We start from the raw sequence: 16,289 nt of genomic DNA, 5'->3' as shown, positions 1-16,289 counted from the left end.
TTGAATCCTACTAGAACACCTACACATTTTCCTACTTTGATAAATGTGTACGTGTCACTCTGTCAACAGTATGATTCAAAATTACCCTAATTTGTCTTACTAACGAATTTCCTCACAGGCATTACCAAACCAAGAGTCTGTAAAAGGATAGGCATCATTTTTATCATGGCATCCTCGAGTCAGTCGGTAGGAAAGGTTCAGAATGCTAAACTTTGGTCCAAATCACTCATTTTCCTGCACTCGCAAAATGATGCTTCCGAGGCACCTGCTGGCTCGCTACCTTCGCTAGATCTGAATAAAATAGAGGTCAGAATGAACAGCCTAGAGGGTCTGTCTAACGGATGGAGGTCGCTTCCCGATCAGGCCAAGGTACGTTTTGAAGAGAAGTACGGGAGGATTGCAACCTTAATGCAAGTCAAGGTCCAAATCCCGGCATTAAAAGCCATGTTGTCGGTTTGGAATCCTAAATATGGGGTATTCTCTTTCAATGACATTGATACGGTCCCCACTATGGAAGAATATCAGGCATTGCTGGGGATCCCATACTCATTGCAGAGCCGGATCTACTTACACCTCGAGCATAGGCAAACCTGGAAACGGTTGGCTCATATGTTGGGTTCTCCCCCAGAAGAAGTAAAGTCCAAAGAAACTGCCAAGGGAAAAACACATGGTTGGTATTGGACATATCTCCAGAAATGTTTAGATCAATACCTCCAAGAGAAACAAAGTGGGACCGGCTTCGTGAGCTCTCGCTTTGGGAATCTACGGTCTGATTCTGTTCCCGGGACCATTGGGAATCATAACTTGCAACGCGGTGGAAGTGTTCTGGACGGTGGAAAGGCAGCAGATTAATCCAATACCTGCAATCCTTGCGAAAACTTTATTAACCCTTACCTATCGCATAACAACAAGGCAGAGGATCCCTTAAGTGTTGTTCTCAACTGTTATACCTCTGGACTATCAGTCACATGTGTCCTGTGGAGACAAAAGGATTGACTTGGTACCTTGACCAGCCTCCCATTGAGAAGATGATCCGGTTAGTGATCAGCCCGAAGAATGAAAAACAATGTTGGGAAACGGATTTTGAGTTTCAATAGCCATGATTACTGTTGGAGGAAGCTGTGGACGTCAAGCCAACCCGTTTTGATCGGTACAGGGGGTATTCAGTCGGTGTCCCTGATCGGAGTAACCGGATACACAAGTTACACTCCGGCATTGGTAATGAGGCAGTTCGGCTCAACACAGTCTGTGATCAACATTGAAGAATACCACCAAGGTTGCTTCTACCACGAGCTCAAAGGAGAAGAAGGGTTAAAAAAGGCTCGCAAGTCGTGGGAGAACGTCACTCTGATAGAGAGATCGCCTAAGGGCCCAAGCACCTCGGGCGATTATCTTAAATAGAGAGCTGACAGGGACCGAGAACATTCAACTGTGAAATTCGAAGACAGTAACCCGCTCCGAGATGTCCTATTAGAAGAAACGAATGGCCATCTGGATGACTCATTACGAGAGGCTAATGCTGAGAACTCACAACTGCAGGAACAAATAAAACAGCTGAAGGACCAACAGCAGAAACTTAAAAGAAGAGTAAGGAGACTTAAGGAAGAGGTAAGGGCCGAGAGGATGGGATTCGAGGAGCAAGAGGTGCAGTGGGAAAAGGAAAAAGACTCTCTTCAAGCTGAGACCAAAGAAATAAAAGTACAGAATAGCAAGTTTCAGGAAAAGATGAAATACCAAGAGATACTCATCGAAGAATATAAGCAAGAAAACAAAAAGAAGAAGCTCGAATTGAAAGAACAAGCACTACTCATCAACGATATCTTGAAAGAGTGTGCTAAAGAAAGGAAAGAGAAAGAAAAACAAGCTGCTCTCTATCAAGGACTGAAAGAGAATGTTGACCAGCTGGAGAGAACAATAGCACAGGGAAAACAAGAACTATTACCTGAATCCGAGTACGCTCTGAAAGCATTCGACCCCGCCAAGCAAGAAGAAAGGTTATATGAGTATCTCAGAAAATGTCATCTTATTATAAAGAACCTTCCAGAGCCTAGGCCAATGTAAAAGATACGATGTACAAATTACTCAGTTAATGAAGTGATTTTTGGACCATTGTTTAGCAAAATTTGTGAATGAATAGTATGACTCCCGTAGGAACTTCCTCGCTAGGGTTATGTGAAAAATTGAAATGCGCTATATGGACAGGTATCATAAATGCGCATTCAATCCCGTCATTCACGGTCAGACTATCGAACGATGCCATGATAAAGCTAAGGCGATTATCCTTTTTACAGATTTCAACCTGGCTCTCAAATGCCATCAGATCCTTCGCCCGCATCAGACTTTTAGTTTCTTTGCAAAATTCAAGTTCATTTAAAATTTTCTTTTTTACACCTCACAGGAAATCAATATTGCTTCTAACAACGCAAGTCTGACCAAGCACACGGTCCAACCCCAGCGAGTGTACTTAACAAGATCTTGAACAAGAAAACTAATGGAAGACCAGGAACAAGTACAGAACCTACAGGCAAGTGTCCGAACTAAAAGACCAGGTTTCAGAACTTATGAAGATGATGAGGGAGATGTCCCAAAATAGGCCCACTTCTGACCCTAACCTACCATTACCTCCCCCACCTCCTACAACGGTTGATTCTCACTACGCTTCAACCTCCTTCACTTTCCAACCATCAATCCCAGACCCGACCGTCACTATCAATCCGGTGACCATAAATAATGACCTACCTTTTTCCTATTACCCGGCTATCTCAAATGCCGAGCCTCACCCTTCAATCCCGATCCCTCCAGTTTACTCCACTCCTCAGCTCCCAGTTGGAGGAGCGCATCATACGGTGGAAGGAGAACATAGGGCGAGAGAAAATGAGAAACTATCGGCTCTAGAAGAAAGACTGAGAGCTATAGAAGGGCTGAACATGTATGGTTCAGTCGATGTGTCATCACTGAGATTGGTGCCAGATGTGGTGGTACCACCCAAATTCAAGGTTTCGGATTTCGACAAGTACACCGGAAACTCAGATCCCCGCATCCACTTGGCAACCTACATTGCCAAAATGTCTGCCTTAACAGAAGACGATAGACTTCTCATTCACTTCTTTCACGAGAGCCTCTCCGGAGCAGCTCTGAGATGGTGTATACAATTGGACAGGAGCAAGCTGCACTCCTGGAAGGATTTAGCCGATACCTTTCTTAAGCAGTACAAATTCAATTGTGATGCAAAGACCCACAAGGAGGGACCTCCGCAACCTGCACAGAAAGACCGGAAGGTTTTAAGCGGATGCCCAACGATGGAGGGAGAAGGTCACAGTAAGTATATCCTCCGGTGACTGACAATGAACTCTGCTCCCTATTCATTGAAACATTGAAGGCTCCCTACTTCAACCTGATGATTGGAAATACCTCCAACAGCTTCTCAGATATCATCCAAGCCGGTGAGAGAATTGAAGCTAATCTGAGAATAGGAAGACTACAGGAGTTGGCCGAGAACCTCGTGAAGAAGACCGCCAATTTCGCAAGAAAAAGGAGAGTGATGTGCATTCCATCACTCACGTAATAATTACCCCCAAAATAACTACCGCCATATCCTCCTCTCATGGCTGCACCATCGCAAACATTCCACCTTCTTTCCTTAATTATCCACAACCACGCCCACAATACGCCCCACCTACAAATTTCCAACCAAGACCACCTCCTCCTCGGCAGTCAACCAAGACCACCGCAAAACAACCCGAGACCTCCAAGGAACCCCGATCCACCTCTTCCCTTCCTCTCGTTGAAATATACCGATACCTTGTCGGTATAAACCAAATCGCATCACCCCTTAGACCCAATCCACCGCCATATCCTGTGGTATGATGCCACCGCCTGCTGTGAGTATCATGGAGGGGCACAAGGGCATTCAATCGATAATCATGGGCACTCGGAGGGAGAGTGCACGCTTTAATCCAAACGGGTGGTTGAAGATCGAGGAAATGGTTCCCTCCCAATGTTACCTCAAACCCACTGCCTAACCACAATGCGGGCAGTGGTGTAAATATGATCGAGTCTAAAGGAGAGGGATCAACACCAGAAGTTGATGAGCCGGTTCCATACTTTAAGGAGATTTTTATCAGAGTAACGAGGGAAGGCTACCTTTGCCCTCGTAGCGGGATTCAAAGAGAGTACGAGGTGTCCTTACCATGGAGGGGCAATGACCATGAGTCGCGAGATTGTGAGGGGTTCAGCAAGAAGTCCGAACTTATTGTCTCTCGTGGTTCTCGAGATGCCGCACAAGGCCGAAACGGAAAAAGGAGTGAACACCACCGGATACAGCCTAACGCCCACCTCCAAACCTAATCACCTTCTCACCCCGTAGCCTCTCCGCAGAATGCTTATCCAAACTCCACCTCGGCTCCCATCACCAATACTCACGCTGTCCCTTGGAACTATAACTTCCAAGTTTTCACTCGTGAGCGCAAGCAAGACATCCGCTCCTAGTCTTGCCTCACCTCGCACCACCAAAACCATGTTTCGCTCCTCACGAGCACTTCGTAATGACTTATGCTGGACTCGTTAGCAACACTACTCCCAAGCCGCTTCTAGACCCGTTATTGCAACAAAATCCTCTCCACTGAGCAAGAAGTCGAGTTTATAACTCAAGTGGGAGGTGTTACTGAACGAAGAAAGAGAGAAGAGAAAAGGGAAAGTAAAAATGGGAGAGTCATCCAGAAACACGGAAGAGGAGGTTGAGAAAGCAGGGGAAGCAGAGCCTATTGAGCACAAGGAAGATGAAGAACTGCTGCTCCAAATAATGAAACAGAGCGAGTATGATGTGGTGGAGCAGTTGAGAAAAACACCCGCCCGGATTTCATCATATCACTGATCCTGAGCTCGGAAGTGCACCGACAAGCCTTACAAAGAATCCTGGATCAAGCCTTTGTGAACCCCGACATTACTCCGGGGCAATTTGAGAAGATAGTAGAACAAATCCAGGCATCCAGCTTTGTAGCCTTTTCTGAAGAGGAGGTAGACCCCGCAGGCTTAGGACACAATAAAGCTCTGCATGTAACTGTGAAGTGCAAGGGTTGTATAGTGGCCAAGGTCCTCATCGATAACGGATCAGCCCTCAATGTACTGCCTAGCGCTACCTTAGCCAGGCTGCCGGTTGACCAATCATATATACATCAGAGTGCTATGGTGGTAAGAGCCTTTGATGGTACCAGGAGAGAGGTGCTGGGGGACATTGACTTGCCAATCCAAGTTGGTGCATGTACTTTCAATGTCACGTTCCAGGTCATGAACATTGAGCCGGCTTACACTATGCTGTTGGGAAGACCATGGATCCATTCCGCGAATGCTGTTCCTTCGACTTTACACCAGAAGGTCAAATACATTAAGGACGGCAAAATCATCACTGTGAGAGGCGAAGAGGCCATACTGGTCACCAAGCCGCAATCACTTCCCTATGTGGAAGCGGCCGAGGAATCATTGGAGAGTTCTTTCCAGGCCCTTGAGCTGCAAGATACTGGGAAGGAGGGGGCTATGGCTATGGTAGCCAAAGTGCTGTCAAAGAACGGGTATGAAGAGGGTAAAGGCCTAGGCGCCACATTACAGGGGATCGTAGAACCCATACCGGCTATTCAGAAGGTGGGCCGTAGTGGTTTGGGATATGAGGAGGATGCCCTCGTGGATGGGCGATTCTGGATGAGGAAAATACTTCGATCGGAGGTTTGACCGTAAGATGGGAAAGATGAAAGTAGTCCCGAGAATCACGGAGATCTTCACCAAACCGGTCATTCAACATCCGCAAATACGTAAGAATCACCCGATGATCCATCCATCGATGTCATCCAACCGACTCCTTGTATGAGGCCCTAGTCTCACCAAAGTGGTTGAGGGGCAGAGCCGAACAACCGACAACGGAGGATATCCTGCACTCAATCTCGAGTAAAGTACCTCTGGTTATCTACACTTGATCACTTTGTCCATGGTGACAAGTGTAATATCAGAAATGGACCTTTTCTTATGGCATTAATATTATTAATAAATTGATAGCGCATTTTTTAAATCCAACACTCTCTTTCTTTCCTTTTAAATTCCATCCTTATAACATGTTCTATTCTTTATTCATTCAGGACCATTCATCAATTAGCACCTAATAATCCAATAGATTCAGAAAATCCTCTGGTTAATTTTGAAATCCCCATAACTGCCATTACTTCAAGTGATTCTGAGGAAGACCTTACAGAAGAAGACGATGAAAAACATGAACCCTCCCTCATGCCTTCTGAAAACGAAATGCGCACAATAAACTTAGGCACGGAGGAAGTAAAAAGGGAACTTAAGGTAGTGGAGAGTGAGGAATTGGGAGATATGATCTGTCTGCTTAAGGAATTCCTCGACATGTTTTCCTAGAGCTATGAGGATATGGTGGGTTTGGATCCTCAGATAGTAACGCACAAAATTCCCTTAATCCCGTGAACAATTCCGGAAGGTAAACTAAGGAGAATGAATCCCGACACACTGCTTAAGGTTCGGGATGAAGTCAAGAAACAGTATGACGCCGGATTCTTGGAAGTGGTCAAATATCCCCAATGGGTGGCTAACGTCGTTCCGGTAATGAAGAAAGACAGGAGAGTCAGAGTGTGCGTTGACTACAGGGACCTTAATAAAGCTAGCTTGAAAGACGATTTCCCTCTCCCCCACATTGATGTGCTAGTTGACAATGTCATGGATTGGGTAGGTGTTCGTGCATTGATGGGGCTTCAGGGTACAATCAGATCCCAATGGACGAAGAAGACAAGGATAAAACTGCTTTCATCACTCAATGGGGAGTGTTCTGCTATCGGGTCATGCCCTTCGGGTTGAAAAATGCAGGGGCTACTTACCGGTACAAGAATGGTCACATTATTCCATGACATGATGCATAAAGAAGTGGAGGTGTACGTGGATGATATGATCATTAAATCCAGGAGAAGAGAGCCACGTTCAGTGATGAGGAGGGTATTCGAAAGGCTCAGAAGTACCACTTGAAGTCAACCTCGCTAAATGCATATTCGGAGCTAAATCGGGAAAGTTGTTGGGATTCATAGTAAGCGAGAAAGGGATAGAAGTATATCCAGACAAGGTTCGAGCTATTCAAGAAATGCCATCCCCAAAAACAGAAAAGGAGGTGCGCAGTTTTCTGGGAAAGCTGAACTACATTTCGAGGTTTATTTCTAATCTTACTGCCAAAGCTGAGCCTATTTTCAGACTCCTAAAAATAACTCTACTCTGGGATTCAGTTTGTCAAGAGGCTTTGAGAAAATCAAGCAGATTCACAAATCCACCGATATTGGTTCCACCGTGGCAGTGTGCCTTTGATAATCGTACATGGCGCTCAAATAGAATTCAATGGGATGTGTTTTGGGACAACATGATGATACCGGCCGAAGAGAGAGGGCCATTTATTACCTAAGCAAGAAATTCAACGATTGTGAGTCAAGGTATTCTTCCTTAGAAAAGACTTGTCGCACAAGCACGACAAGAAATCGCCTCAAGCACTACATGTTGAATCACAAGACATGGCTCATCTCCAGGATGGATCCTATCAAGTATGTATTTGAAAGCCCATTCGTGCCAGGAAGGATAGCCAAGTGGCAGGTTATACTCTCCCAGTACGACATAGTCCACATGACCCGAAAAGCGGTGAAAGGTAGCGTGATCACGACTCCTAGCGTAAAAATCCTATCCAAGATTATGAAGCTGGATTTTGAGTTCCCTGACGAGCATATTAATGAAGTAGACTGCGAAGAAGAGGGGCCCGCCGATGTATGGGAAATGTATTTTGATGGAGCAGTCAATTTATCCGGAAATGGAATCGGAGCTGTACTAGTATCCCCGGACGGAAAGCACTTCCCGATAGCTGTCAAGTTGAGGTTTGACTGTACCAACAATGTCGCAGAATATGAAGCTTGTGTGATGGGTCTACAAGCTGCTATCGAAATGAAAATCGTAAAGTCGAGGTGTACGGAGACTCGGCTCTGATAATTTATCAAGTCAAGGGAGAATGGCAAACTAAGGATCCCAAGTTGATCCCATATCAGAAGTACTTACTGGAGCTGATCAAGGAATTCGAGGAAATCTTTTTCACTCATCTTAGCAGGGACAAGAATCAATTTGCTGATGCTTTAGCTACTCTAGCCGTTATGGCCCAAATGGAAGAAGGGCAGACAACTCAAGCATTGAGGGTTAAAGCAAGGGATGAGCCAGCTTATTGCTTTATGATTGAAGAAGAGCCCGATGGAAAGCCCTGGTATCATGACATCCTCGGCTCATCAGAAACTGCAGGATTCCCTTTGGGGGCAAGCAGAAATGAAAAGAAGATGATTCGGAGATTAGCATTGGGATACTTCCCCAGTGGAGAAACCCTATACAAGAGGAGCTCCAACGGCGAACTACTGAGATGTGTAGATGCGAAAGAAGCAAAGAGAATCCTCTTTGAGACACATGAGCGAAATTGTGCGACCCATGCCAATGGACACATGATGGCTAAGCAAATCATGCGACGTGGGTATTTTTGGACCACAGTGGAAAAGGATTGCGTCGAGTACTTCCGAAAGTGCCATAAGTGTCAGATTTATGCGGATCCAATAAATGTACCACCTCACAAGTTATTCAACCTCGTCTCACCTTGGCCTTTTGCAATGTGGGGCATCGATGTGATTGGTCCCATCAATCCTAAGGCATCCAATGGGCACAGATTCATCCTGGTGGCTATCGACTATTTCTCCAAATGGGTCGAAGCAACGTCGTATGCTCACATCACGCAGAACACGTTCCTTAAATTCTTCAAAAGCAACATCATCTGCCGGCATGGTCTCCCGAATGAAATTGTCACTGATAATGCCAAGAACTTGAATGGTCCAAAGATTCAAGAATTATGTGATCAATACAAAATCCGGCATCTCAATTCCTCCCCGTACCGTCCCCAGATGAATGGAGCAGTGGAAGCTGCAAACAAAAATTTAAAAAGGATAATCCGGAAAATGACGGTCACATATAGGGATTGGCATGATATGCTCCCTTACGCTCTTCACGCATACCGGACTTCCGTGAGGACTTCGACCGGGGCAACTCCATACTCGCTGGTCTACGGTATGGAGGCAGTATTGCCCATTGAAGTTGAAATCCCTTCCCTAAGAATCCTGAAGGAGTCAGGAACTGATGAGTCAGAATGGATTCAGTCAAGGTTGGATCAGTTAAACTTGCTTGATGAGAAAAGGTTAGCAGCGGCATGTCATGGGCAATTATATCAGAGGAGAATGGCTAGGGCATTTGATAAACGCGTTCGCCCACGCGAATTCCAAACTGGGGACTTAGTTCTGAAGAAAGTGCTGTCGAACCAAAACGATCCACGGGGTAAATGGTCACCAACATACGAGGGACCCTATGTAGTTAAAAGGGCATTTTCCGGAGGAGCCTTGATCTTGACCCAAATGGACGGCGAAGAGTTTCAGAGACTCGTGAATGCCGACATCACAAGAGGTATTATGCATAAACAAGTGAAGGATGAAACCCGAAAGGGCGTCCAAAAAAAAAAAAAAAAAAACTTGGGGTGAAACCCAAAGGGCATCCCAAGAACCAAAACGGAGAAATAAGGAAGGGGGTATGAAACCAAGGATGGAGACCGTTCTGACAGAGGCTTCAGAGAACTGAAATAATGGCGCTTAAAAGACTTCAAAACCAACTATAAGGATTATGTGAAATCTATCCTTGTACCTTCCCTTTCAGCCATAATAAAGTCATACTTTATTCCTTCTGCTTTTGTTTTCCTATTTACTCACCTTTTAATACTATCCTTGTTTAATGTGCTATTAATTAGTTAAATTTTTGCCATAAGATTTGAATTCAAAAATTGATAACCTCACGTACTTTATTATGAGATTTGCAGGGAATGGCCGTTCAAAAAAAAAAAAAAAAAAAAAAAAAAAAAACTAGAGGTGAAAACCCGAAAGGGCGCTTCTGGTTAAATGGGCGGAAAGAAAGTGAAAACCCGCAAGGGCGCTTTCCATAGAATAAGAAGAAAATCGGGAACAGAAGAGGGGCATTTGAAGAAATGGGGTTATAGGTCAAGTCTTGCAACTTCATTTCCGTTAATCGTCGGCCTTCGATATCTTGTTAAGTACACTTCGTCAGGGAAAGAACTTCATGTGTCAGGGTTAGACTTGCCTTGTAAGTTGATTTTAATTTCTTGCAATTCACATTTCCACCATCAACCTCTGGTTCCTTGATCTAAGTTGATTTTTAATTTCATGCAATTTACAATTTCTGCTATCAACCTCTGGTTCCTTGATCTAAGTTGATTTTAATTTCCTGCAATTTACATTTCTGCTATCAACCTCTGGTTCCTTGATCTAAGTTGATTTTAATTTCCTGCAATTTACATTTCTGCTATCAACCTCTGGTTCCTTGATCTAAGTTGATTTTAATTTCCTGCAATTTACATTTCTGCTATCAACCTCTGGTTCCTTGATCTAAGTTGATTTTAATTTCCTGCAATTTACATTTCTGCTATCAACCTCTGGTTCCTTGATCTAAGTTGATTTTAATTTCTTGCAAATCACATTTCCACCATCAACCTCTGGTTCCTTGATCTAAGTTGATTTTAATTTCCTGCAATTTACATTTCTGCTATCAACCTCTGGTTCCTTGATCTAAGTTGATTTTAATTTCCTGCAATTTACATTTCCACCATCAACCTCTGGTTCCTCGATCTAAGTTGATTTTAATTTCCTGCAATTTACGTTTTCTGTCATCAACCTCTGGATCCCTGATCTAAGTTGATTTTAATTTTTATTCCCCGATTCTTTGATCCAAGTTAATTTGGGTCTAACTTCTGTTGCCTATTTCTAGGTCATTAACTTAGGTGTGCTTTAGTTCCTTAACTTCAAACACCTAATCGTCCAAAATATGAGTCGGAATCTTTACATAATTCCTATATGGAAATTTTTCCTTTAATAGAAATTATGTAAAGAGGGGCAGCTGTCGACACCATCTTTTGGCCGACCCTAGAACCAATAAAAATTGCTTTGAACAAACTAATCACGTTTAGATCCCTCTTTGATAGGCGGTCACATTTCCGATCTCTCCTCACAAAGGATTGAATCAATGCTAAGTCCTCACATTCATTAAAGCCTCGCCGATCTCTCAAATCATTTACCGACCTCTCAAACCCGTTGTCGAATTTCCGGACCTGTCAAGTATATTCCTGATCTCTGTTGATAAATAAAATGAACTGGCACTAGATCTTTTCCTACCAGTTTTATTGCCGACCTCCTTTCCGAAGGTTTAAGAGCTAAGGTTTTAGTTCGATTTAATGAGGATTCCGATCTTAAGTGTTCGAGTTAAATTTTCGATCAAGTTCCGTTCAGCATTTCTTCCCTACCGATCTCATGCTTAAAGTGTTTTCCGATCTCTCATACTTAGATTAATAATCACATTTAGTTTTTGTTTTGCTGTGCTCATACAATCAAATACTCAGACAAACAATGGTTTAAAATTTTTCGATCACAATCATTCATTGAACAAAGAGGCATTTCATTTCATGTCATAATCTGTACAGAATGAAGAACCGGTTCTTCCAATTCTTAAGGGATGAGGGCAGATCGAAAAAGAGTCCGCAACGAGGCTTCGCCTGAAAGAACCAGTGTTCGTCATCCTTTCGGCGAGTTAGTCTGTGCAGCTCGGCGAACACCTTAGCCGTAGGTCTGATTCCCTTAGCTCGGCATAGACCTCGGAAAGCTACCAAGATCCGCCACGAGTTGGGGTGGATTTGAACAATGGATGCTCGGTGAAGTTTTAGGACCTCCTTATAGAAATCGGCTAGAGGGAACCTCAGACCGGCCTTTAACTGTTCCTCGTACACCATGACCATGTCATTTTCTTCAAAAGAGTGATCGACACGAAGATCGCCATGGCACTTGATCAGCTCATATGAATCAGGACAAATATTGTATTCTTGAACAAACGATTGCAGATCGGATTCTCGAAGAACCGACGGAAGCTCGTCTATAGGAAGAGTCTCTCTCCTTGAAGAAGGTGCGAGCCTCGATGGTATGACCCGCCCCCGAGTTGGAACGGAGGCCCTGGGAGGTTCTTGTTGAACGCTTGGCCCGACTGCCTCTTCTTCAGATGATGACCACGAGAACTGAATCGAAGGAGGGCTCGCCGCTCTCTGACCTTCGGCACCGTTCATTTTCAAAAGAAACAAAGAATTTAAATTAAAAAGAGGATCAAAGCCCTTACCGAGTCCGATCGGCGGAAGAACTTGAGAAAATGAGAGAACTTCAAGTTGTGAGCAGAGGATTGAAAATGGAATGAGAGAACAACCGCTAACCCTCCCACCCCTATTTTTTCTAGTCCGAGCATTTTATGCTCGCGAGGTTCTAGGCAGAGCATCGATGGGTGGTACTCGACAGCTGTTCTGACTCTTCTCTCAAATATCTGTATATTCAGAGATCGGTTAATTAGAGATCGGCATAATGAACTAAATATTTTGAATAAAGGATCGCTTAAGTGTCATTCGTAAAGAACCGCATCGATAACCACAATAGAGCTCGGAAAATAATCAAAGCAAAAAAAATAAGATGATAACCGACAAAATAAAGTCTATATTTACAAAAGTTCGGATTAAAACAATTGGGCGATCACTAGGGATCGTATTACACTAACATTGGATCACATCATTTCTGTGATCTCTAGAGATCGGATTGCATTGAAAATAAAATACATCCTTTGGGCGATCTCTAGGGATCGGACTACAATAAAGGTCTAACTACATCATTTGGGCGATCTCTAGAGATCTGATTACATTTCAGGATTACATCATTTGGGCGATCTCTAGAGACCGGTGGAACATCCTATCTAAAAGGCCTATGTCAAAGCCTAGTCTTGTGGCTGAAACAAAAGATGAGTTTGACCAGGAGACCGGCTGTTGGCATCGGATAGATGTGCAATCGGATGGGGTGACTATGACTCCCATGAAGATGAGAGACATCGTCACCGATGTTACCACTCGAAACCGACCCGCTGTCGAAACACCCAATGTGGAGGAAAGACGCTGTCGGAACACCCAATGCGATGAGAAGCCGAATGAACTCAGTTGAGCGACTCGAGATCGCTACAACTAAGGTCCGCAATACAGATCGGTCAAATCCAGTCCTCTCACCATCGTCAGTTAAGGTCATTCGATCACCGGGATCGTGAATTTTCAATGGTGAGTAAAGAAGTTCATCGAAAAGATCAAAGCCACGATTATAGCCGAACTTCCACCGAGCAATGAACAGGAAAGTAAGAAAAGAAGAGAGGAAAGTCGATGAAGAAAATGTCTCCGCGAGGTATATATAGGGGAAATGGGCATTTAATGTCGAAGGAAAACGGGACGCCGAGAATCGAGATGTAATTAATGCTTGGACCGAATCCGCATCGATTAAGGGATAATAGAGATCGGAGATAGGAGATCGCATGAGAGATCGGAATAGGAGCTAGGGAGGGATCGGAAGACAAAAAGAATAAGACAAATCCCAATAACCGTCGTCAGAATCAGAGCCGAGGTAGTTAAAGCGTGGCAGACGAGATCTCCACCGCACGCCTAAGAATCGCCCGCAATGCTGACAGGTGCCAGGGTATGTCATGACAGTCCTGTACATCCCAATCTCCACCGTTGATCCCACTTGTAAGGACAAACCCGGAACCCTTAGATCAAGAGAGAAGACGACAATACCAACGTCTTTCACTCTTAGCCCTCGGATCGTTCCGGACAAGGAAATTTGAGACCGTCAGATGGAAAGAAGAAAAGGACAAATATTATGAAGAGTGATCTCAACCATTCATTTTGATTCTCTTTAATTCCTGAACCTCCGATCATGTCCTTCGAGATCTTGACCCTCCATCTCCCTCAAATAAATCCTGACCCTTCACGAAGAGCACCCGATTCCTATAAATACCGGCACAAAAACTGTTCAACAGAGGAGGAAGAAAAATAGACAAGAGGCTGTTATTATAGCAGAGGAACTCTGAAATTTCATTTGGTTTACTACTCTGCTACTTAGAAGTGTCAATCAAAAAGACTTTTGAAACAAGTTTTCTGAAGTGTTTTTCTTGAAAAGATTCTCAATCCGAACTCTACATTTCCGTTTGTTCATTATCTGGTCACACTCTCACTTTCTGCCATTTTATCATTTCTGTCCAAGCTCAACTTCATTCTATTCGATTCTTTTCATCTTGATCTGGTCGCATTTTAGCTAAGCACCCTCCAGTTTACGAAGAACACCACTCTCAGGCTAATCAGTCCACGGTCTTATCCCTATTTGCCACCCCGTAACTATTTTAGTAGACCCGGCTCCTCACAGGTAAGAGTTCATACTGCTGTTTACGTTTATTTTCCGCACTTCCTTTGTTCTTCATACATCTACAACTTTCTTCAAGATTATTTTGTACAAGAGAACCCAAGAAAAATGTTGTTGTAAGAGTTCATGCTACTGTTTTGTTAAGTGTCTACGTTTATTTCCCGCATTTTCCTTGTTCTTCTCATATCTGCGATTTTCTTCAAGATCATTTCTGCACAAGCAATCCCAAAGAAAGTCACTCTCAAATCATCTTTTAGTGCTCAGTTCATTTTATTGATCTCCGTCATTTCTGAAAACAAGCTTTTCTAACTCCTAGTAGTATGTAAATGGTTGGGTAAACGTAGGTAGCTGCAACTTAGGGGTCTCTTTTAAAAGAGAGAACATGAATAACACGTCAGGAAGATAGCCAAACTATTAGGCTGACGTAAACAGCAATTCGGCAAGATGTCATAAAGCGAAATAGAACCAAAGTAAACATAACAGAATAGATCGGATGTTAATAGATATTGGTAAAATGAATACATGGAAGGTCGGTAAATCAAGTCTAGTTTTCCCCATCTAGCCAAAAGGTATCGAGAAATCTTATCCCCAACCTCTTTAAATTTAAGGATCCTTATCCTTAGGTTCTTAGGACACCAAAATTCGGGAGATCGGAAAAATCCCTTTCAGGCTCCTTTCTAATTTAAAAGAGATCGGAGGAGAGTTCTTATCCGGTCTCAACTCAAAATTCTAATTTAAAAGAGATCGGAGGAGAGTTCTTATCCGGTCTCAATCCAAAATTTTAATAACTATTAAATAGAGATCGGAGGAGAGTTCTTATCCGGTCTCAACTCAAAATTCTAATAAACATTAAATAGAGATCGGAGGAGAGTTCTTATCCGGTCTCAACTCAAAATTCTAATAAACATTAAATAGGGATCGGAGGAGAGTTCTTATCCGGTCTCAACTCGGAACATTAATAAATAACTCTAAAGGAGATCGTAGGAGGTTTCTTATCCGGTCTCCCCTCAAAATTTTAATAAATAACTTAAAAGAGATCGGAGGAGGGTTCTTATCCGGTCTCCCCTCAAAATTTTAATAAACAACTTAAAAGAGATTGGAGGAGAGTTCTTATCCGATTCTCACACCCATTCACTGAGGTTGTCTCATTTACTTATGTATCTGGGTGATCCAAATTTAGTGAAAAATCAAATATTCCTTCTACCAAAAGGATTAACATTGCCGCCTAAGCCCTCCTAACTAATTTGTAAAGGACGCAGAATTAAATCTACTTACCCTTATTAAGGGACGAGGTGGGGTGCCTAACACCTTCCCCACCCGTTTACGGACCCCGAACTTAGAATCTCTGTTTTGAAGTGGTTTCATTTTTAATTTAACTTCTCAAATGGTTTTCTTTAGTTTCCCTCAAAACTAAGGTGGCGACTCCTCACTTTTTCCCACTTCGGTGAGTGATCGTCCAGGCGACCGCAAAATCTATTGCGACAATGTATACTAAGTATATGTGAATGTATACTTGATTTTGGAAGCTTGGAAATTAATTCAAAGTGAGGTACAAATAGACAGCTTGAATTGTGAACCAAAAAAATGTTATTTCATGGTTTGGTTTATGGAATTGTATGGTTGAATTATGGTACTTGTTGTGGCAGCTTGTGTATGTGTATAAGGGTGTGAGTTTGGATATATGAATGAGCTAGGTTATGTGGTTAAATGGTTTGTAATTTGAACTTGGTAAATTCTGTACTATAAGGTGCATATTGAGTGTAGTTATAAGCTGCCAAGATGACCAAAAATGTGTTGTGAAATGTGTTTAGGTTATGGTTCAAACCAGAATTGGCATGAATGTGTAATTTGGTAAGTGTTAAATGTATCCTTTGATGAGTGATGGACAATGTGCAATAGGGTAGTGTGTGT

Source organism: Hevea brasiliensis, chromosome 4 (genome assembly GCF_030052815.1).
Source record: "Hevea brasiliensis isolate MT/VB/25A 57/8 chromosome 4, ASM3005281v1, whole genome shotgun sequence".
Taxonomy (NCBI): domain Eukaryota; kingdom Viridiplantae; phylum Streptophyta; class Magnoliopsida; order Malpighiales; family Euphorbiaceae; genus Hevea; species Hevea brasiliensis.
This window is presented reverse-complemented; position numbering follows the sequence as displayed.